This window comes from Pseudorca crassidens, chromosome 2 (genome assembly GCF_039906515.1).
Source record: "Pseudorca crassidens isolate mPseCra1 chromosome 2, mPseCra1.hap1, whole genome shotgun sequence".
NCBI classification, from domain to species: Eukaryota; Metazoa; Chordata; class Mammalia; order Artiodactyla; family Delphinidae; genus Pseudorca; species Pseudorca crassidens.
Window position 1 is genome coordinate 139,936,149 of NC_090297.1, and position 25,167 is coordinate 139,961,315.

The 25,167-nt window shown below is 38.5% G+C and overlaps 1 long non-coding RNA gene across 1 annotated transcript in view; it reads left to right on the forward strand.

The window, feature by feature from the left end:
- LOC137211896 (uncharacterized) overlaps positions 1 to 25,167 on the forward strand; it is a 214,777-nt gene that overhangs the window by 144,140 nt on the left and 45,470 nt on the right. Inside the window, exon 6 of the long non-coding RNA XR_010937271.1 lies at positions 9,622 to 9,706. This is a non-coding gene — a long non-coding RNA (uncharacterized lncRNA). The remainder of the gene's footprint in view (positions 1 to 9,621; positions 9,707 to 25,167) is intronic.

The window sequence follows — 25,167 nt, forward strand, 5'->3', positions numbered from 1 at the left end:
TGGTGAAAGATAATTCCTGTAGATCATTTTTCCATGGCCAGTTTTAGCTGGACATTCATCCCTCAGTAATGCCACATACTTTGATTTTGTTGCTTAAATCAACACAAACCAGAATTACTGGCAGTCACAAAGATCTGATAATTCAGTGTTCAACTGTAAAACAAAATGCAGCTTTTATCAGAAACACAAAATACAATAAACAGATAAATATATTTATTTCTCAAAAATATGGTCTTGTTATAGATTCCTGAAAAATTACCCAGATATCCATTTTTTTAAATAAGCTATGCATTATTTATATGTTTGTTTCTCTGCTGGTAACAATATTTATGTGAGAAACAGGAAAAAAACCCATGGTGCAAACATAACATAAATCTTTCATGGGGTTTAGACCTCTTTCCATCTTTAATCTGCATGACATTTGCTGCCTCTTTACAGGATCAATTATGGGTTTGAAAGACCAGTCATCAAAAGTTACCTCATTTTTTCTGGCTGCATTGCTTTCTGTTAGAATATATGGCCAAAAAGTGCTGGCTAGTGCCTTATGTTATACAGTTGCATACTTTGATATTAGTGTGTAAAAATGTAACTTATTAACATAGTGAAGTATGAACATTGGCCTGACTTATGAAACATCATTATTATTTTTAAAGTAAGTACCAAATTGAAAACCACTTTAAAGTATGTTAATAAAAACCTAGGTACATTTCTGTACCTTTGTTGATGATCCTTAGCTGTTGTCCATCCAACCTCAGCTCTAGTCTATTTCTAGTCTAGGAAGAAGCTGCTCCTCCTTAACTTGGCCAAAGACCTTTCTGGGGCTTTCCCACTGTACTGAGCTTTTTAGTAGCTTCACTGGCTTCACTTATATTTCTGCTACAAGATTTAACTTCCTTACAGATGCAGTCTTCCGTTTGTCTTTAGCTTCCTCACTTAACACTACTTAGTTTTCTTTTTATCTAATTCCATGTATCAGTCTCTTACTTTCTCCTTAATGGGGTAGAAAATTATCCTCCAGATTTACAAGGCTATTGTTGATGGAGAGAAATTACAGATATGATGTGCCTTTCCCAGGCAGCAGCACACCTAAGTTGACAATCACATTTCTCCCCTCAGCTACATGAAGACTTACTAGTTTCATTTGCCTCTTTTTTTAATCATTTATTAAGTGCTTATTAGTGTATTAAATATTTACATGCATCATCTTATTTAATTCTCCAGTAATCTGTTTCAGTTGGTATCATTGTTATCCCCATTTTATAGGTGAGGAGGCAGAGGCTTACCTACTACTAGCAGATATATCTCAACCTATTCTTTTTCTTTTTTTTAACATCTTTATTGGAGTATAATTGCTTTACAATGGTGTGTTAGTTTCTGCTTTATAACAAAGTGAATCAGCTATACATATACATATATCCCCATATTTCTTCCCTCTTGCATCTCCCTCCCTCCCACCCTCCCTATCCCACCCCTCTAGGTGGCCACAAAGCACCGAGCTGATCTCCTTGTGCTACGCGGCTGCTTCCCACTAGCTATCTATTTTACATTTGGTAGTGTATATATGTCCTGGGACAAAGTGAGAGAGTGACATGGACATATATACATTTGCCTCTTCTTAAAGAAAACTACTCTGAGCTTCCTTTCTCCTTTCTTGATAAATTGCTTAGTTGAGTGTCTGTAAAATGAAATGTACATCACATCAATCCCATAGCAACCCTCATACCCAAGATCTAATATGTTTTCCTTCTGGTCTTACTGAGACCATATATTCTAAGTTAACTAGCTAAGTAATATCAGAGTGTAACTTTTAAAACCACTTTGAAACTCTTCCAGAGAGCCAACAAAAGATACAAAGTGGTTTTAAGACAAACTCAAATATTGGGGAAAATATAACTATGTGTAATGGTAGTCTTGGTGGCTAGATTAAGGCAGCTCCTCCCAATAGTCCTTGGCAGGCAGAGTTGATCTTTGGGGAAGAGGTAGGAATATTTGCATAGGAGCCAAGGAAATTTATGGGACCAAAGAATCAAGAACCTGGCCCCCTCTCTTCTGAGTTTCAGTGTTATTAGAATATCTTCAGTAGACAGAGTTGATGCTAACTGAACTCTGCCAGCAGGAAGGACTCCAAACGTTCCTAAGAAATGTGCAAAAAATTGTGGTGTTCCAATTTTAACACCAAGGTTGCATGTTGGTGGCGCATATCCACAAAATGTACAAAATGTGGATATGGTAGAAGCTACTCTTAGCCAAGCCAGAAACATGCTAGGGGTTGTATTTAGATGCAATGACTGAAAATTTGATTATGAACTAAAAGAACTGCAGCAAGAGCCAGCAAAGAAATCATTACAAGTGGACAAGCATCCTGTGGGCATCCAGTTCTCAGTAGTTAAGTGATGGGGCTGGTACTGAACAATTACACTAGTGGTTTTGTTAGACCTCCTGGTTCTCTCCATGTGATATTTGGAAGTAGGACTAGCCACTTTGGGCTAAATAAGTAAACTGAGTAAGTAAACTTGGGTAGTTCAGAACGAGTAGTGCTTCCTAAAGGGAAATACTGGGATTCTTGCTGATGAAATAATTAGTTGGTATTATAAAGGAGATATAATTACCTTTGCATTCCAAGCTTGGAAAAGAAGGTCGTATTAGTAATGTATATTTGAAATGTTAAGATAGTCAAAATTTATTCTGAACTTCAAAAGAATTTGTCCTACATTATCACATTTTTCATATTTGTTATAGTAAACATATTTTTGCAAAGGTATTGTCTCTCCCTTCAAAATTTGTTTATTAATGGCCCTGATTTATCTTCATCTCAACTCTTGCTTCACGTCCCATGGAGTACAGCAAAGTGCCTCATGCAAAATAGGTACTAAATTACCCAACTCAATATTAAATTATAGAATGAAAGAAGACATTTGGAACACCCAGAATATTTTAAATACTGAAAGGTTCACACATATTTATGAGCAATATTTGTTTTATTCAAGAAAATAAATTTTGGGCCCTGAACCAAGATGGCGGAGTAGAAGGACATGCTCTCACTCCCTCTTGCGAGAACACCAGAATCACGGCTAGCTGCTGGACAGTCATCGACAGGAAGACACTGGAACTTACCAAAAAAGATACCCCACATCCAAAGACAAAGGAGAAGCAAAAATGAGATGGTAGGAGGGGTGCAATCACAGTAAAATCAAATCCCATAACTGCTGGGTGGGTGACTCACAGACTGGAGAACGCTTATACCATAGAAGTCCCCCCACTGGAGTGAAGGTTCTGAGCCCCATGTCAGGCTTCCCAACCTGGGTGTCTGGCAACGGGAGGAGGAATTCCTAGAGAATCAGACTTTGAAGCCTAGTGGGATTTGATTGCAGGACTTCGACAGGACTGGGGGAAAGAGAGACTCCACTCTTGGAGGGCACACACAAAGTAGTGTGCACATCGGGACCCAGGGTAAGGAGCAGTGACCCCAGGGGAGACTGAACCAGACCTACCTGCTAGGGTTGGAGGGTCTCCTGCAGAGGCAGGGGGTGGCTGTGACTCACCGTGGGGACAAGGACGCTGGCAGCAGAAGTTCTGGGAAGTACTCCTTGGCGTGAGCCCTCCCAGAGTCCACCATTAGCCCCAAGAAAGAGCCTGGGTAGGCTCCAGTTTTGGGTTGCTTCAGGCCAAACCACCAACAAGGAGGGAACCCAGCCACACCCATCAGCAGTCAAGTGGATTAAAGTTTTACTGAGCTCTGCCCACCAGAGCAAAACACAACTCTACCCACCAGCAGTCCCTCCCATCAGGAAACTTGCACAAGCCTCTTAGATAGCCTCATCCACAAGAGGCCAGACAGCAGAAGCAAGAAGAACTACAATCCTGAAGCCTGTGGAACAAAAACCACATTCACAGAAAGAGAGAGAAGATGAAAAGGCAGAGAGCTATGTACCAGATGAAGGAACAAGATAAAACCCCAGAAAAACAATGAAATGAAGTGGAGATAGGCAACCTTCCAGAAAAAGAAGTCAGAGTAATGATAGTGAAGATGATCCAGGACCTCGGAAAAAGAATGGAGGCAAAGATCGAGAAGATGCAAGAAATGTTTAACAAAGACCTAGAAGAATTAAAGAACAAACAAACAGAGATGAACAATACAGTAACTAAAATGAAAACTACACTAGAAGGAATCCATAGCAGAATAACTTAGTCAGAAGAACGGATAAGTGACCTGGAAGACAGAATGGTGGAATTCACTGCTGCGGAACAGAAGAAAGAAAAAAGAAAGAAAAGAAATGAAGACAGCCTAAGAGACCTCTGGGACAACATTAAACACAACAACATTCACATAATAGGGGTCCCAGAAGGAGAAGAAAGAAAGAACCAGACAAAATATTTTAAGAGATTATAGTCAAAAACTTCCCTAACATGGGAAAAGAAATAGTCACCTAAGTCCAGGAAGCTCAGAGAGTCCCATACAGGATAAACCCAAGGAGAAACACGCAGAGACACATAGTAATCAAATTGGCAAAAATTAAAGACAAAGAAAAATTAGTGAAAGCAGTAAGGGAAAAACGACAAATAACATAAAAGGGAACTCCCATAAGGTTAACAGCTGATTTCTCAGCAGAAACTCTACAAGCCAGAAGGGAGTGACATGATATACTTAAAGTGATGAAAGGGAAGAACCTACAAGCAAAATTACTCTACCCAGCAAGGATCTCATTCAGATTCAATGGAGAAATCAGAAGCTTTACAGACACACAAAAGCCAAGAGAATTCAGCACCACCAAACCAGTTCTACAACAAATGTTAAATGAACTTTTCTAAGTGGGAAACACAACAGAAGAAGGGACCTAAAAAAACAAACCCAAAACAATTAAGGAAATGGTCATAGGAACATACATATCGATAATTACCTTAAACATGAATGGATTAAATGCTCCAAACAAAAGACACAGGCTAGCTGAATGGATACAAAAACAAGACCCATATATATGCTGTCTACAAGAGACCCATTTCAGACCTAGAGACACATACAGACTGAAAGTGGGGGGATGGAAATAGATATTCCATGCAAATGGAAATCAAAAGAAAGCTGGAGTAGCTATAGTCATATCAGATAAAATAGACTTTAAAATAAAGAATGTTACAAGAGACAAGGAAGGACACTACATAATGATCAAGGGATCAATCCAAGAAGAAGATATAACAATTATAAATGTATATGCACCCAACATAGGAGCACCTCAATACATAAGGCAACTGCTAGCAGCTATAAAAGAGGAAATCGACAGTAAGACAATAATAGTGGGGGACTTTAGTACCTCACTTACACCAATGGACAAATCATCCAAGATGAAAATAAATAAGGAACAGAAGCTTTAAGTGACACAATAGACAGTTAGATTTCATTGATATTTTTAGGACATTCCATCCAAAAACAGCAGATTACACTTACTTCTCAATTGCTCATGGAACATTCTCCAGGAGAGATCATATCTTGGGTCACAAATCAAGCCTTGGTAAATTTAAGAAAATGGAAATCATATCAAGTATCTTTTTGACTACAATGCTATGAGAGTAGATTACTCTCAATTACTGGGAAAAAAATCTGTAAAAAACAGAAACACATGGAGGCTAAATGATACACTACTAAATAACCAAGAGATCACTGAAAAAATCAAAGAGGAAATCAAAAAATACCTAGAAACAGATGACAATGAAAACACAATGACCCAAAACCTATGGGATGAAGCAAAAGCAGTTCTAAGAGGGAAGTTTATAGCAATAAAATCCTACCTCAAGAAACAAGAAACATCTCAAATAAACAATCTAACCTTAAACCTAAAGGAAAGAGAAAGAAGAACAAACAAACCCCAAAGTTAGCAGAAGGAAAGAAATCATAAAGATCAGAGGTGAAATAAATGAAATAGAAACAAAGAAAACATAGCAAAGATCAATAAAACTAAAAGCTGGTTCTTTGAGAAGATAAGTAAGATTGATAAACCATTAGCCAGACTCATCAAGAAAAAGAGGGAGAGGATTCAGATAAATAAAATTAGAAATGAAAAAGGAAAAGTTACAACAGACACTGCAGAAATACAAAGCATCCTAAGAGACTACTACAAGCAACTCTATGCCAATAAAATGGACAACGTGGAAGAAATGGACAAATTCTTAGAAAGGTATCACATTCCAAGACTGAACCAGGAAGAAACAGAAAATATGAACAGACCAATCACAAGTAATGAAATTGAAACTGTGATTAAAAATATTCCAACAAACAAAAGTCCAGGACCAGATGGCTTCACAAGTGAATTCTATCAAACATTTAGAGAAGAGATAACACCCATCCTTCTCAAACTCTTCCAAAAAATTGCAGAGGAAGGAACACTCCCAAACTCATTCTATGAGGCCACCATCACCCTGATACCAAAACCACACAGAGATACTACAAAAGAAGAAAATTACAGACCAATATCACTGATGAATATAGATGCAACAATCCTCAACAAAATACAAACAAACAGAATCCAACAACACATAAAAAGGATCATACACCCTGATCAAGTGGGATTTATCCCAGGGATGCAAGGATTCTTCAGTATATGCAAATCAATCAATGTGATACACCATATTAACAAATTGAAGAATAAAAACCATATGATCATCTCAATAGATGCAGAAAAAGCTTTTGACAAAATTCAACACCTATTTATGATAAAAACTCTCCAGAAAGTGGGCATAGAGGGAACCTACCTCAACAAAATAAAGGCTATATATGACAAAACCACAGTAAACATCATTCTCAATGGTGAAAAACTGAAAGCATTTCCTCAAAGATCAGGAACAAGACAAGGATGTCCACTCTCGCCACTGTTATTCAACATAGTTTTGGAAGTCCTAGCCACGGCAATCAGAGAAGAAAAAGAAATAAAAGGCATACAAATTGGAAAAGAAGAAGTAAAACTGTCACTGTTTGCAGATGACATGATACTATACATAGAGAATCCTGAAGATGCCACCAGAAAACTGCTAGAGCTAATCAGTGAATTTGGTAAAGTTGCAGGATACAAAATTAATGCACAGAAATCTCTTGCATTCCTATACACTAATGATGAAAAATCTGAAAGCAATTACGGAAACACTCCCATTTACCATTGCAACAAAAAGAATAAAATACCTAGGAAGAAACCTACCTAGGGAGACAAAAGACCTGTATGCAGAAAACTATAAGACACTGATGAAAGAAATTAAAGATGATACCAACAGATGGAGAGATACCATTTTCTTGGATTGGAAGAATCAACATTGTGAAAATGACTATACTACCCAAAGCAATCTACAGATTCAATGCAATCCCTATCAAATTACCAATGGCATTTTTTACTGAACTAAGGCAAAAAATCTTAAAATTTGTATGGAGACACAAAAGACCCCGAAGAGCCAAAGCAGTCTTGAGGGAAAAAAACGGAGCTGGAGGAATCAGGCTGCCTGACTTCAGACTATACTACAAAGCTACAGTAATGAAGACAAAATGGTACTGGCACAAAAACAGAAACTTAGATCAATGAAACAAGATAGAAAGCTCAGAGATAAACCCACGCACCTATGGTCAACTAATCTGTGACAAAGGAGGCAAGGATATACAATGGAGAAAAGACAGTCTTTTCAATAAGTGGTGCTGGGAAAACTGGACAGCTACATGTAAAAGAATGAAATTACAAGTGATATTTTATAGTGGGAACAGAATAAAGGAAATGTAGCTCTCTAACACCATACACAAAAATAAACTCAAAATGGATTAGAGACCTAAATTCAAGACCGGACACTATAAAACTCTTAGAGGAAAACATAGGAAGAGCACTATTTGACATAAATCACAGCAAGATCTTTTTTGATCCACCTCCTAGAGTAATGGAAATAAAAACAAAAATAAACAAATGAGACCTAATGAAACTTCAGAGCTTTTGCACAGGAAAGGAATCCATAAACAATATGAAAAGTCAACCCTCAGAATGGGAGAAAATATCTGCAAACAATTCAATGGACAAAGGAGTAATCTCCAAAATATATAAACAGCTCATGCTACTCAATATTAAAAAAACAAAAACCCAATCCAAAAATGGGCAGAGGACCTAAATAGACGTTTCTCCAAAGAAGACATACAGATGGCCAAGAAGTACGTGAAAAGCTGCTCAACATCACTAATTATTAGAGAAATGCAAATCAAAACTATAATGAGGTATCACCTCACACCAGTTAGAATGGGCATCATCAGAAAATATACAAACAACAAATGCTGGAGATGGTGTGGAGAAAAGGGAACCCTCTTGCAGTGTTGGTGGGAATGTATATTAATAGAGCCACTATGGAGAACAGTATGGAGGTTCCTTAAAAAACTAAAAATAGAATTACCATATGATCCAGCAATCCCACTACTGGGCATATACCCAGAGAAACCATAATTCAAAAATACACATGCACCCCAATGTTCATTGCAGGACTATATAAAATAGCCAGGTCCTGGAAGCAAGCTAAATGCCCATTGACAGACAAATGGATAAAGAAGATGTGGTACATATATACAATGGAATATTACTCAGCCATAAAAAGGAATGAAATTGGGTCATTTTGGGGACGTGGATGGATCTAGAGACTGTCATACAGAGTGAAGTAAGTCACAAAGAGAAAAACAAATATCGTATATTAATGCATGTATGTGGAACCTAGAAAAATGGTACAGATGAACCGGTTTGCAGGGCAGAAATTAAGACACAGACATAGAGAACAAATGTGTGGACACCAAGGGGGGAAAGTAGCAGGGGAGTGGTGGTGGTGGTGTGATGAATTGGGCGATTGGGATTGACATTTATGCACTGATGTCTATAAAATTGATGACTAATTATAATCTGTATAAAAAAATAAATAAAATAAAATTCAAAAAAAAGAAAATAAATTTTTTATAATTAAAGTTTAAAATAATGGTTATGATGTTCTAATATACAGAGAAATTATTTGAGGATATAAGTCTAAGTGAAAAGAAGAATTAGCTCTCAGCTGTGTAGCCAGAAATTCTGATTTATGTTTGGAGTTTGTTGTTATATGTTTGGGGGAAGTCTTTTTATCTTAGTTCTTTAATTTTTTTGTCAGTTCTATGTGTCTTTATATATTTATATGTGTATTAAGTATATGCAGTAGATTTATTCTCAATATTTGATTTTTAAAAGTTTACATGCTGGGCTTCCCTGGTGACGCAGTGGTTGAGAGTCCATCTGCCGATGCAGGGAACACGGGTTTGTGCCCCGGTCTGGGAAGATCCCACATGCCGCGGAGCGGCTAGGCCTGTGAGCCATGGCCACTGAGCCTGAGCGTCCAGAGCCTGTGCTCCACGACGGGAGAGGCCAACAGTGAAAAGCCCGTGTACCACAAAAAAAAAAAAAAAGTTTACATGCCATGCCACTCTCTTAAAAAGTCCGTATCCTGTTTGTAATGATTAATTTTATGTGGCAACTTAGCTAGGTCATAGTACCCAGATATTTAGCCAAACGTTATTGTGGATATTTCTGTGAGGCTGTTTTTGGATGAGATTAACATCTAAATTGGTGGGATTTGACTGAAGTAGATTGTCTTTCATAGTGGTCATCTATGAACCATGAAGCGGGTTCCCACTAGCCACTGAATCTGCTGGCATCCTGATCGTGGACTTCCAGCCACCAGAACTGTGAGTAATGAATTTCTGTTATTTAAATGTTACCCAGTCTATGGTATTCTGTTATAGCAGCCCAAGTAGACTATGATAGTATGTAAGTGAAAATGTGAAACTTCCAGCAAGTGTACGTAAAAGGTGGGGTCACATCCTTCTTCCCTTCTCTTTCTAAAAATGGTTGGAGACTTCTTAGACAAAGAGGTGAATTTGGGAATGAGAGCCTAGTTCTTGACATTGTAGAGCTCCAAACCAGCCCTGAACTATCTATCTCTGGATTTTTACATAAAGAAGAAATAATCTCTTAATTTTTTGATGCCACTGTTTTTATTGGGTGTTCTGTTTCTTGCAGTGCAATATAATCCAAGTTGATACATGATTATTAGGGATTTGGATGTTGATGTTCGTATTTTGCTCTCAAAGTGATATTATACTTAATTTTGTAATTTGGGATTGTCTCTTGAAGATCTCAACCTTTAGAGTGGGACACACTGTTCTAGCAGATGGAACAGAAAGTTAATGTGTAGTATTGGCTAAATTTCTAATCTTGTTATTTAAGTTTCTTCATCCACACTGTAAGAAAATAGAAACAGGTATGAAAGAGTTGGTAATTATTTGACTTACCACTTCTGAACAAAAGTAAGTTTCCTTTCAAATTATATCTGTCCCGTACCATCTTTCAGATTGAAGAGTTTCTCTGGCTCATTTAGATTTTGTGTTTTCACTGTTCTGGGGAGATATAATATTGGTTTCACTTGGATTCAGTTAGAATTAAATTTAAACTCACTGTGCCTAAAGTCTTTCTTTGGGACCATTTTTTTTTTGAAGCAGACTAGGACATATTTATTTAGTGCATAGGTAGAGGGGAAGTGTAAGTAACAAATGGTTGTATCCTCTACTTCTTTTTCTTAATTAATTTTTATTGGAGTACAGTTGCTTTACAATGTTGTGATAGTTTCTGCTGTACAGCAGAGTGAATCAGCTATATGTATACATATATCCCCTCTTTTTTTGGATTTCCTTCCCATTTTGGTCACCAAACAGCATTGAGTAGAGTTCTCTGTGCTATACAGTAGGTTCTCATTAGTTATCTATTTTATACTCAGTAGTGTATATATGTCAAACCCAATCTCCCATTTCATCCCACCACCCTCTTCCCCCCCCTTGGTATCCATGTTTGTTCTCTACATCTGTGTCTCTATTTCTGGTTCGCAAATAAGTTCATCTGTATCATATTCCTAGATTCCACATATAAGAGATATTATATGATATTTCTTTTTCTCTTTCTGACTTACTTCACTCTGTATGACAGTCTCTAGATCCATCCACATCTCAACAAGTGACCCAATATCGTTCCTTTTTATGGCTGAGTAGTATTCCATTGTATATATATGCCACATCTTCTTTATCCATTTCTCTGCCGGTGGACACTTAGGTTGCTTCCATGTCCTGGCTATTGTAAATAAAGCTGCAGTGAACATTGTGGTGCATGTGTCTTTTTGAATTATGGTTTTCTCAGAGTATATGCCCAATAGTGGGATTGCTGGGTCATATGGTAGTTCTGTTTTTAGTTTTTTGAGGAACCTCCATACTGTTCTCCATAGTGGCTCTATCAATATACATTCCCACCAACAGTGCAAGAGGGTTCCCTTTTCTCCACACCCTCTCCAGCCTTTACTGTTCGTAGATTTTTTGATGATGGCCATTCTGACCAGTGTGAAGTGATATTTCACTGTAGTTTTGATTTGCATTTCTCTAATAATTAATGATATTGAGCAATTTTTTATGTGTTTGTTAGCCATCTGTATGTCTTCTTTGGAGAAATGTCTATTTAGGACTTCTGCCATTTTTTGATTGGGCTGTTTGTCTTTTTTGATATTGAGCTGCATTAGCTGTTTTTATATTTTGGAGATTAATCCCTTGTCAGCTGTTTTGTTTGCAAATATTATCTCCCATTCTGAGGGTTGTCTAGTCTTGTTTATGGTTTCCTTTCCTGTGTGAAAGCTCTGAAGTTTCATTAGGTCCCATTTGTTTATTTTTGTTTTATTTTCATTATTCTAGGGGGTAGGTTAAAAAAGATCTTGCTGTGATTTATGTCAAAGAATGTTCTGCCTATGTCTTCCTCTAAGAATTTTATAGTGTCTGGCCTTACATTTAGGTCTTTAATCCATTTTGAGTTTATTTTTGTGTATGGCATCAGGGAGTGTTCTAATTTCATTCTTTTACATGTAGTGTCCAGTTTTCCCATCACCACTTATTGAAGAGACTGTCTTTTCTCCATTGTATTTTCTTGCCTCCTTTGTCATGGATTAGGTGACCGTAGGTGCATGGGTTTATCTCTGGGCTTTCTATTCTGTTCCATTGATCTGTATTTCTGTTTTTGTGCCACTACCATACTGTCTTGATTACTGTAGCTTTGTAGTATAGTCTGAAGTCAGGCAGCCTGATTCCTCATTTCAAGAAGGAAGGAAGGAAGGTATCTTCCTTCTCAAGATTGCTTTGGCTATGCAGGGTCTTGTGTGTTTCCATACAAATTGTGAAATTTTTTTGTTCTAGTTCTGTGAAAAATGCCATTGGTAGTTTGATAGGGATTGCATTGAATCTGTAGATTGCTTTGGGTAGTATAGTCATTTTCACAATGTTGATTCTTCCTATCCAAAACATGGTATATCTCTCCATCTGTTTGTATCATCTTTAATTTCTTTATCAGTGTCTTATACTTTTCTGCATACAGGTCTTTTGTCTCCCTAGGTAGGTTTCTTTTTGTTGCAATGGTAAATGGGAGTGTTTCCGTAATTGCTCTTTCAGATTTTTCATCATTAGTGTATAGGAATGCAAGAGATTTCTGTGCATTAATTTTGTATCCTGCAACTTTACCAGATTCATTGATTAGCTCTAGTAGTTTTCTGGTGGCATCTTCAGGATTCTCTATGTATAGTATCATGTCATCTGCAAACAGTGACAGTTTTACTTCTTCTTTTCCAATTTGTATGCCTTTTATTTCTTTTTCTTCTCTGATTGCCGTGGCTAGGACTTCCAGAACTATGTTGAATAATAGTGGCGAGAGTGGACATCCTTGTGGTGTTCCTGATCTTCGAGGAAATGCTTTCAGTTTTTCACCATTGAGAATTATGTTTGCTGTGGGTTTGTTGTATGTGACCTTTATTATGTTGAGGTAGGTTCCCTCTATGCCCACTTTCTGGAGAGTTTGTAGCATAGATGGGTGTTGAATTTTGCCAAAAGCTTTTTCTGCATCTATTGAGTTGATCATATGGTTTTTATTCTTCAATTTGTTAATATGGTGTATCACATTGATTGATTTGCATATATTGAAGAATCCTTGCATCCCTGTGATAAATCCCACTTGATCATGGGGTATGATCCTTTTAATATTTTTTGGATTCTGTTTGCTAGTATTTTTTGAGGGTTTTTGTATCTATGTTCATCAGTGATATTGTCCTGTAATTTTCTTTTTTTGTGATATCTTTGCCTGTTTTGGGTATCAGGGTGATGGTGGCCTCATAGAATGAGACTGGGAGTATTCCTCCCTCTGCAATTTTTGGGAAGAGTTTGAGAAGGATAGGTTTCAGCTCTTCTCTAAATGTTTGATTAGAATTCACCTGTGAAGCCATGTGGTCCCGGACTTTTGTTTGTCGGAATATTTTTAATCACTGTTTCAATTTTATTACTTGTGATTGTTCTGTTCATATTTTCGATTACTTCCTGGTTCAGTCTTGGAAGTTGTACTTTTCTAAGAATTTGTCCATATCTCTCAGGTTGTCCATTTTATTGGCATAGAGTTGTTTGTAGTAGTCTCTTATGATGCTTTGTATTTCTGTGGTGTCCATTGTAGCTTCTCCTTCTTCATTTCTAATTTTATTGATTTGAGTCCTCTCTCTTTATTTCTTGATGAGTCCGGCTAAAGTTTTGTCAATTTTGTTCATCTTCTCAAAGAATCAGCTTGTAGTTTCATTGATCTTTGCTATTGTTTTCTGAGTTTCTATTTCATTTATTTCTGCTCTGATCTTTATGATTTCTTTCCTTCTACTAACCTCTTTTTGTTTGTTCTTCTTTCACTAGTTGCTTTTGTTTGTTTGTTCTTCTTTTTTGTTTTGTTTTGTTTTTGTTTTGTTTGTTTTTGTTTGTTTTGTTTGTTTGTTTTGCTTTTGTTTGTTCTTTTTTGTTTTTGTTTTGTTTTTGTTTTGTTTGTTCTTCTTTCTCTAGTTGCTTTAGCTGTAAAGTTAGGTTGTTTGAGATTTTTCTTGTTTCTTGAAGTAGGATTATATTTCTATAAACTTCCCTCTTAGAACTTCTTTTGCTGCGTGCCATAGGTTTTGTGTCGTTGTGTTTTCATTGTCATTTGTTTCTAGGTATTTTTTTACTTTCTCTTTGATTTCTTCAGTGGTGCATTGGTTGTTTAGTAGCATATTGTTTAGCCTCCATGTGTTTGTGTTTTTTACAGTTTCCTTCCTGTAATTGATTTCTATTCTCATAGCGCTGTGGTCAGAAAAGATGCTTGGTATGATTTCAATACTCTTAAATTTACCAAGGCTTGATTTGTGCCCAAGATGTGATGTATCCTGAAGAATGTTCTGTGTGCACTTGAGAAAAAGTGTATTCTGCTGCTTTCAGGTGGACTGTCCTATAAATATCAATTAAGTCTCTCTGGTCTAATGTATCATTTAAGGCTTGTGTTTCCTTATTAATTTTCTGTCTGGATAATCTGTCCATTGGTATAAGTGGAGTGTTAAAGTCCCCCACTATTATTGTGTTACTTTCGATTTCTCCTTTTATAGCTGTTAGTATTTGACTTATATATTGAGGTGCTCCTATGTTGGGTGCATAAATATTTATAATTGTGATATCTTCTTCTTGGATTGATCCCTTGATCATCATGTAGTGTCACTCTTTGTCTCTTGTAATTGTCTTTTCTTTAATAAATTTATTTATTTTGGCTGCATTGCTTCTTTGTTGCTGTGCGTAAGCTTTCTCTAGTTGCGGCGAGCAGGGGCTAGTCTTCGTTGTGGTGCACAGGGGCCATTCTTCGTTGCGGCCCGCAGTTTCCTCATAGTGGTGCCTTCTCTTGTTGTGGAGTATAGGCTCTAGGCACGTGGGCTTCAGTAGTTGTGGCACACAGGCTCAGTAGTTGTGGCTTATGGGCTCTAGAGCGCAGGCTCAGTAGTTGTAGCACACGGGATTAGTTGCTCCGCGGCATGCGGGATCTTCCCAGACCAGGGATTGAACCTGTGTCTCCTGCTTGCAGGCAGATTCCCAACCACTGTGCCACCAGGGAAGTCCCTGTAATAGTCTTTATTTTAAAGTCTATTTTGTCTGGTATGAGTATTTCTACTCCAGCTTTCTTTTGATTTCCATTTGCATGGAATATCTTTTTCCATCCCCTCACTTTCAGTCTGTATGTGTCCCTAGCTCTGAAGTGGGTCTCTTGCAGACAGCATATGTACGGATCTTGTTCTTGTATCCATTCAGCCAGTCTGTGTCTTTGGTCGGAGCATTTAATCCATTTACATTTAAGGTAATTATCGATATGTATGTTCCTATTACCATCTTCTTAATTGTTTTGGATTTGTTTTTGTAGGTCTTTTTCTTCTCTTGTGTTTTCCACCTCGAGAAGTTCCTTAGCATTTGTTGTAAAGCTGGTTTGATGGTGCTGAATTCTCTTAGCTTTTGCTTGTCTGTAAAGCTTTTGATTTCTCCATTGTATCTGAATGAGATCCTTGCTGGGTAGAGTAATCTTGGTTGTAGGTTCTTCCCTTTCATCACTTTAAAAATATCCTGCCACTCCCTTCTGGCCTGCAGAGTTGCTGCTGAAAAGTCTTTTGATAACCTTATGGAGATTCCCTTGTATGTTATTTGTTGCTTTTCCCTTGCTACTTTTAATATTTTTTCTTTGTATTTAATTTTTGTTAGTTTGATTACTATGTGTCTCAGCATGTTTCTCCTTGGGTTTACCCTGTATGGGACTCTCTGTGCTCCCTGGACTTGGATGACTGTTTCCTTTCCCATTTTAGGGAAGTTTTTGACTATAATCTCTTCAAATATTTTCTCAGACCCTTTCTTTTTGTCTTCTTCTTCTGGGACCCCTATAATTTGAATGTTGGTGTGTTTAATGTTGTCCCAGAAGTCTCTGAGACTATCCTAATTTCTTGTCATTCTTTTTTCTCTATTCTGCTCCACGGCAGTTATTTCCACCATTCTATCTTCCAGCTCACTTATCCGTTCTTCTGCCTCAATTATTCTGCTATTGATTCCTTCTAGTGTATTTTTCATTTCAGTTATTGTGTTGTTCATCACTGTTTGTTTGTTCTTTAGTTCTTCCAGGTCCTTGTTAAACATTTCTTGTATCTTCTCGATCCATGCCTCCATTCTATTTTCGAGATCTTGGATCATCTTTACTATCATTACTCTGAATTTTTTTCAGGTAGAGTGCCTTTTTCCTCTTCATTTATTTGGTCTGTATGTTTTTACCTTGCTCCTTCATCTACAACATATTTCTCTGTCTTCTTATTTTGTCTAACTTACTGTGTTTATGGTCAACTTTCTGCAGGCTGCAGGGTCATAGTTCCTCTTGGTTCTGGTGTCTGCCCCCTGGTGGATTAGGTTGGTGGATTAGGTTGGATTAGGAGCTTGTGTAGGCTTCCTGGTGGGAGGGACTGGTGCCTGCACTCTGGTGGGTGGAGCTGAGTCTTGTCCCTCTGATGGGCAGGGACACGTCAGGTGGTGTGTTTTGGGGTGTCTGTGAGCTTAGAACAACTTTAGGCAGACTGTCTCCTGACAGGTGGGGCTGTGTTCCTGTCTTGCTGGTTGTTTGGCAGGAGGCATCCAGCACTGGAGCCTGTAGGTAGTTGAGTGGAGCCAGGTCCTGGTGTTGAGATGGAGACCTCTGGGAGAGCTCATGCTGCTAAATATTCCCTGAGCCTGGGACTTCTCTGGTGGTCCAGAGAATTCTAGTCCTGGACTTGGCACTGCCAACCCAGAGGCTCAGGCTCGACCCCAGGCTGGGAACTAAAACTCTGCAAGCTGGGTGACACGGTAAAAAAAAAAAAAAAAAAAAGGAAAAAAAAGGGAAAGAAAACAGACAAAACCCAAGACAAATAGCAAAAACAGAAACAAACAAACAGCAACAACAACAAAAACAAGAAAAGAAAACAAAGAAAACCCAAGACAAATGGTGAAAGCAAAACCAAACAAAAACAGTGACAGACAAAAAGAAACAAACAAAACAAAAAACAAGAGAACAGCCAAACAACCAAAAGAACACCAAAATGAAAACAAACAATAAAAACAAAACAAAGCAAAAAGCAGAAAGCAAATTTAAAAAAAGCAAACAGAACATAAAACAAACACACAAAAACTATCAAAAATATATGAAAACAAAACAAAGAATAAAAACAAAAGCAAGAAAAAAACCAACAAAATAGTAAAGTAAAAATAGAAAAATTAAAAGTACATTAGGGCTTCCCTGGTGGCACAGTGGTTGAGAGTCCGCCTGCCAATGCAGGGGACACAGGTTCGTGCCCCGGTCCAGAAGGATCCCATGTGCCGCAGAGCGGCTGGGCCCGTGAGCCATGGCCATTGATCCTGCATGTCCAGAGCCTGTGCTCCACAACGGGAGAGGCCAGAACAGTGAGAGGCCCGCATACCGCAAAAAAAAAAAAAAAAAGTATATTAAAAAATTTAAAGAAAAAAATGAATTAAAAATTTAAAAAATAAAAACAACAAAACAAAACCAAAGAATAATAGTAATAATAATTTTTTCCTGGGGCCACAGCTATCAGTGTCTTTGCCCACACAGTGAGACACAGCCAACACCTGCCTCCCCTGGAGGCCCTCCAATACCTCCAGGTGGGTCTCTGCACCTGCTGTGGGCACTACAGGGGCAGTTCAGACTCTGACCTGGCCCAACTTCTGCATGCACTTGCCTCCAAAGTCCACAGCTGCTAAAGCTAGACCAGTCTCCGTTGTGAGAGTACTCACTGTCTATTCAGATATTCCACAGATGCAGAGTTTAACCAAGCCATCATGCGGATTTAAACTGAGGCTTGTGCAGCTTCATGAAGAGATTTCCCTTTCTCTTCCTTATTCGCACTGCCCCTGGTGCTCAGCTTTGGTTTTGGCCCCAACTCTGCATGTGGGCCACCCTCAGGCATCTGTTCCCCACCCAGGTGGGAGGGGGTGAAAGCAGCAGCTGATTGGGGCACCCTTATTTACTCAGGCCAGGGAGGGATAAGGCAGCCATAGCTGGGACATGTGCAAAGTGCCTGCAGCAGCAGAGACCAGCAGGAATTTGCAACAGACCGGGTGTGCTGTGCGCTCTCCCAGGGACATTGGCCCCAGATCGTGGGACCCTTGGCAGTGGCAGGCCACACAGGCCCCTGGGAAGGTGGGGGCAGTGATCTGTGCTTGCTCACAGGACCCTCCGTGGCAGTGGTGGCAGCAGTAATGATCTGCACGTGCCTCTGGGGTCTGAGATAGTAGTCGTGGCTCATGCCTGCCCCTGGAGCTCGTGTAGGTGGTGCCCTGCTGCCTGTGAGCGCACAGAGAAAGAAGTTCCTATGGTGGGCCTGCCCCTCTCCTTGCCCACCTCCCACCAATGGTCCCTTGCCTCTTTGGCAGGTCCAGGCTTCTTCCCAGACTCCCTCAGGTGTGGGTGCACTACACCCTAGCTCCCTCAGGCTGTCTTCACACAGCCAATCCTGGTCCTCTCCCCAGCATCTCATCTCCAAAGCCCAAGCCTCAGTACCCAGCCCCCACCTGCCCTAGCAGGTGAGGGGACAAGTGTCTTAGACTGGGGTGTGCCCGTCGGCACTGACCCTCTGTGCAGGTCTCTCTCCACTTTGCCCTCTGCACACCTGTTGCTGTACTCTCCTCTGGGGCTCTGAAGCTCCCCCTCTGTCCCCACCAGTGGGGGGACTTCCCAGTGTGCAGAAACATTTCCTGCTTCACAGCTCCTTCCCTGAGGTGCAGGTCCCCTCCCGATTCCTTTCTCTCTCTTTTTTTCTTTTATCTTTTGCCCTACCTAGTTACATGGAGATTTTCTTGCCCTTTTGCAAGTCTGAGATCTTCTGCCAAAGTTCAATAGATGTTCTGTGAGAGTCGTTCCATATGTAGATGTATTTTTGATGTATCTGTGGGGAGAAGGTGAGCTCCACGTCCGACTCCTCTGCCATCTTGATCTCCTGACGTTTTTTCTTTTTCTTTTTTTTTTCTTTTTTTTTTTGCAATTTCCCCCCCAAACATCCATGAGCCTGGTAACCAAACAGTAAAGGCTAGATGTGGATTGGATGCCCCAAAGTTGCTTGAGTTAATTGCTTCAGATGCTTTCTGCTTGTTTTGGCATACTTTGGCTCTTACTGGACTTAAGCATTGTCTTTACAACTTTGGTACTGCCACTGGCCCTTTGGATTAGATGTCCATAATTGATTTTTATGTCATTTAATTATTGATTTACCCTAGATAATATTTAGCTTATTTTTACTTTCTACCATTCATATTCTGAGTTGACTTGACTAAAAATTTCCCCTCCCCTGGTTGTTCATGAAGCAGGAATAGCCAATCTGGGAAGCAGGGAGGAAGTTGGAAATATGGGGAAGGTTGGCCATTTTGTCACAAGTTTCATCTTTTCCTTTGAGAGAAGATTCATAGCTTTCATCAGATGAGGGGACATTGAAAGATAAATACGACTTTGGTGTCTATTTGGGGGATGGAATTGAAGAGGCAGTATTTCAGAGAGTAATAATGGTTAAGTGGTAATTATAACAGACTGGATGAGAGATAATAAAAGCCTAAATTTAAGCACTAGCAATGATGATGGAGAGAAAATAAATTTAAAGGACTATTCAGGGCATACAGATAAAAAAATTAGATGTATTGTGATCAGATGTATTGTGAAGGGAACGTCAAAAAATCTAGAATGACACCCCCCCCCCGCATTTGTAGCTTGAGAAACCACTGTGTGATGGTCCATTTCCTGAAATGACAGAAGAGATGAACAAGAGTAAATTTGGAGGAAGGTGATAAATTTATCTTGGGAGCCTCTTAGTTTGAGAGCCTCTGAGCCATCTAGATGGAAATGCCTGGCAGGCATTTGAAAATACCAACCAGCAGATCAAGACAGAAATATGGATGGTAGAGATGGAAGTGGAAACCCCCAGCTGCTGAAGCCAGGAAAATGGACAAGATCACTGAGGGAGAACACAGGCCGAGAAGAGATGAATTCTTAATCAAGGATGGAGTCACAGAGAACACCGAATCATGAAGAAACAGAAGAGAGTTCTGAAAGAAAAAGTGAGAAAGAGTGGTGAGAAGGGATGGAAAAATTACGAAGGAAAAAAAGAAACTGTTGTAATTTACTATCATTTCAGGAAAATAGGTTAAGCAGCTGTGGCAGACACACTGCTCTGTGTTCAAAAATCTGTTCCCACCCCGCCACACCCTAGGTTCCAGGAAGACTACATTTTCCAGTCCCCCACTGCATCCAAGTGAGACCAAGAGATTGAACACTGGCCAATGAAAAGAAGGTAGAGGCGGAAGGAACGACGTAGTCTACTTCCAAGCCAGGTCCCTAAGACATTGCAGGTGGTCTGTGTGCATCTCTCTCTTACCTATCCATGTGACCAGATGGAGGAGTCATACGAGAGAGCTTCCTGATCAGAAATATTTATATCAGACTTTGCTTGAGTGGGAAATAGACCTTTATTGTGTTAACCTATTAAGATTTTGAGGTTATTTATTATAGCACTCAACACACTTTGATTGATAAGACAATTTAAAAAATATTTTAAATAAAGATATGTCATTTTAAGTTATACTTTTGGTATTGCTGACACACTTTAAAAACACAGCCATCCTAACAATATGCATTTTTCAAGATACTTTATTTACTGTCTTTTAGCAAGAATATAAGTTTCAGGATCATTGGAATGGCATCACATCTTAAATTTATGTTTAAAACAGACTAATAACAGATGGAGGAGCAAAAGGTTAATACGTGCATACACTCAACCATCTTGTCCTGATCATGTTATAGCCTGTTGAGAACACAAGCAAGCCTTTTCTCAACCACCCTCCTGGGGCTATCCAAACCCTTAGAGGGTAGGGTCTAAAATCCCAAATGTCAGGGACTCATGACATTCCATGTGATTTCTGTAGATGGAATGTCTAAGCAATGGTTTACTACCATAGCAGAAGCCTCCTGGTCCCAGGATTATGATAATACGTACCTGAGTGGAGAAAGTAACAAGAGCATACAAGGAACCTCTTCCAAGTCAGTCTTCTGAACTAATAGAAAAGGCCTCAAAGGCAGCCTGAGGAACTATGAGCTCCTCAGGGATTGTGTTCAAGAAAATGAATTCAACCACAAAAAAAAAATGTAGACAACAAAATTAATAACTTCCGGATTATAACCCAAAGTATAAAATGGGTCCATACTCATATAAAAAATTAAATAAATGGGAGGAAGAGACAAATCTCCCATAACAAGAATTCCAAATAATTTATGTAGGTACTACCCCTTCAAGGAGGAGGAGTAGAACTCTCCACCCCTTAAGTGCGGACTGCGCTTAGTGGCTTGCTCTCAAAGAGTACAGAAAGGAAAGGGGAAAATAACTCTACAGTGGAGAAACCTGGCAAACACTGCCTTCGCCAGGTGAGTAACACCATTAGCACTGAGTCATGTCGACAGCCTGTACCCTTGATGTGATGTGATAAGAATGACACTTTACCTCTGTGGTCTTCCTTCCCAAACCGGTAACCCCAAGGAAATCTTGAGAAAAACATCAGACAAAACCAAAGTGATAGATATTCTACAAGATATCTGAGCAATACTCAAAACTGTCAAGGTCATCAAAAACAAGGAAAGTCTGAGAAACTGTCACAGCCAAGAGGAGCCTAAGGAGACATGACAACTAAATGCAATGTATCCTGCATGGGATCCTGGAACAGGTGAAGGCCATCGCAGAAAAACTAGTGACATTCTAATAAAGCATGGTTTAGTTAATAATGATGTATCCGTATTGGTTCATCAGTTGTGATGAATATATCACAGCGATCTAAGATGTTAAAAGGGGAAACGGGATGTGGGTTACGTGCACACTCTGTACTATTTTGTATCTATTCTATAAAGCTAAAACTATTCTAACATAAAGTGTTTTTTTAAAGGAATCTAGAAATAAATTATTTATTTCTTTTTTTAACTTTTTATTTTATCTTGGAGTATAGTTGATTAACAATGTTGTGTTAGTTTCAGGTGTACAGCAAAATGATTCAGTTATACATATACATGTATCTATTCGTTTTCAAATTCTTTTCCCATTTAGGTTGTTACATAATACTGAGCAGAGTTCCCTGTGCTATACAGTAGGTCCTTGTTGGTTATCCATTTTAAATACAGCAGTGTGTACATGTCAATTCCAAACTCCCTGACTATCCCTTCCCCCCGACCCTACCCCCTGGTAACCATAAGTTCATTCTCTAAGTCTATGAGTCTGTTTCTGTTTTGTAAATAAGTTCATTTGTATCGTTTCTTTTTAGATTCCACATATAAGTGATATCATACAATCTTTCTTTGTCTGATTTACTTCACTCACTATGACAATCTCTAGGTCCATCCATGATTCAAATGGTGTTAGAAATAAATCATTTATTTCTTGAAGAAGAAATCTAAACATACAATTCACAGCAAAATTGACCACAACCTTCTCTACTTCTCCAGCTCTCTGAAACTCACTGATGGACACTCTCCCCGAATCTGTATTCATCCCTCATCTCCATCTGTCTCCCTGGTCACTTTCCTGCTTATAATCCCTTCTTTAAGCTCCATCTTCCTTAATACAAGATATTCCTTATCAGACAGAGCCCAGTGGAAATTTAGTTTGTCCTGTTACTACTCTTGGAGAAATTAGGTGATCTGGCTCTTGTCCTCTGCACCCCTTCTCGTCTTTGCTTCAGTTCTGGTAGAGGGCTGGGGTGAGCTATGGTCGTCTTGATCATTCTCATTCCCATTATATGCACAGCTGACATTAATAAATTAGCAAATTAAGGGGGGAAAGGCAAGTCTCTGTTTTAGAAAAGCTACTGCAAAGTTACTGAAGGAGGAAGTAAAATGGACCCTTAACTACCATGCTTTTCATATTTACCCCCCCCAATATCATATATTTAATAAGAGTCACTGACTATTAAACTTCAAGGGAATTCAGTAAATATCCAATTCTATATTCTCAAGTTGCAAATTAGAAAAATAAGGGCCAGATGGCCTCAGTGGCCACCTCAGCATAATACAGTTAATGACCAGAGGATCCATGACTATTCATCTCTTCTTCCTTGCTTCTTTCATGTTCTTCAAACGCCAAGTTCAAATTTTTGTCACGATGCAGGAGAGCTACAGGCTTTGATATGGTAATTCTTCTTTCTTCTCAAGCAAGAAACATGGAAAGAAATAAAATAGCAAATGAATATACTAAAAGGATCAGACTAACCAAATACTATGTTATACTCTCTTTGATTTAAGGACATATCTAGAGATATGTGTCCAATAAAAGAGTTTGAATGAGGAGCAGGTCAACCTGTTTGATCAGCCAGCTGCCACTGCCTTCTAGCTCTTGGTGTTCAGACGCGTGGGGCTTCTCAGCCCCATCTCTTAGGTACGTTCCTCATTAAATACACGGCAACCATTGTTCTCCTTAAACCTTTGAGAGCTTCAGAAAACTAACAACTTGTTTAATTACTCCTGTTTTTATCATTTTCTTCAGTAGTCATTCACTCATTTGTTCTGGTATGTGTTTGTTCATCTCCAAGTTTCCAGACACTGAGCAAGGTGCTAGAAATACAAACACAAAAAGGCATCATCCCTGAAGTCCAGGTGCATAGTGTCTACTAATTTAAGTGTTGGTGAAAAGAGTCAGACAGTGTTTCACGTCAAATCTACAGAATTTTTAATTTGCTATGCTCATTAATTAGTGAACATTATTTCATGACATATTAGGTAAAGACGTGAATGGTGTCTGTAGTAAAAACAAGCAAAGAAATTCTTAAAAACCAAAGAGTTCAAGAAAAGAAATCTAAATTGTACACTGTTTCTTTATTTTTATTTTAAGTGTGAATGTGTATACATATATATGCGTACACAACATATTTTAATTTCTATACACCAATCAACAAAAATTCAATATTGGAATGATGTTGAAACATTATCCTGCCAATAATTATAAGTGTATCAAATCCTCTGTTTCTCTAGCTCTCTGACATCCATATTATCCAATAATGCTTTCAATACTTTGTATGTTCTTTATGCAACCATAGAATACCAGGGCTATCTCAAGGGCTAAATCAAGCACAAACAATTTAGCCCCTATTTACAATAGAAATCAAGACATATTTTCTCACTCAGTTACACAAAAGTATGGGATTGAGTACACAGCCCAGGTTGTAGAAGGAGTTATTAAAGAATGAAGTTATTTTACTAACTTTACTTATGCAGAGTATAACTGTAATGCCTTGTCATAGATGCTCTCTCAAAACTCATTTCTTTAGTTTACTACCTATTGACTTTTCTCTGAAAATCTGGTGTCATTGCAGGAATTATAAATAGTAGCTCTGTTTGGCACAGTCTCTGAGACTAAATATTTTTATTGTCCCACAAAATAAGAAATACTTCAAAATAATATTACATAATTCCCACAGCTAATCAGTTGGTCCTGATGCCACACTCTGTTCACGGTTGCTTTTGAAAATTACAATTTCTTGCATAGTCTTTTGTGCTAATGATTCAGTCAAGGCATAATGACAACTAGTTTATTTATTATCAGTCACTATTCAGAGGAAGAGGCAGAAAAAAATGCTGCAGCAGCTTCCCAAACGAGCTCATTGCCTGAGATCTAAGACACATTCTATGAGAAACTTCACAAGAATAAAAATAACAATAGCTTTAAGAGGAGCTAACACTATGACATTTACTTTTCAAGCATCATCTTTTCTCAGCCTCAAAAAAAACCTATGAAGCAAATATAATTATAATCCTCATTTTATAGATGAGGATTTTGAAGGTCTGCGAGAGAACTTGCTTAAGCTCACACACCTTATAAATGGTGGGGCTGAAATTAAACCCAAAACATGCTGCTCTTGGAGTAACTTTTAATAATTTTATCTTTCAAAAAGTATTGTGTAAACAAAAGAACAAAAGATACTGTTTAGTTTTGGAGCAAGTGTCTAGATTAGTCATACTTCCGGAGATGAGTTACAGATTAGAGCTACTCATTGGCATATGCCCTAAGTTCTATTTTCAATTCTGCCATTGATCATGATATATGTAACATATGTGCACAGACACATACATATCACATCATTTACCAAGCTTTTATCTTAATATTTTAAGTTTCAAGCTGTGACTCTTCTATGTGCTAAGCTTTCCTGTTTCCCTGATTTTGTTCAGGATCTTCTCTTTACTTGGAACATTTTTTTCTTCC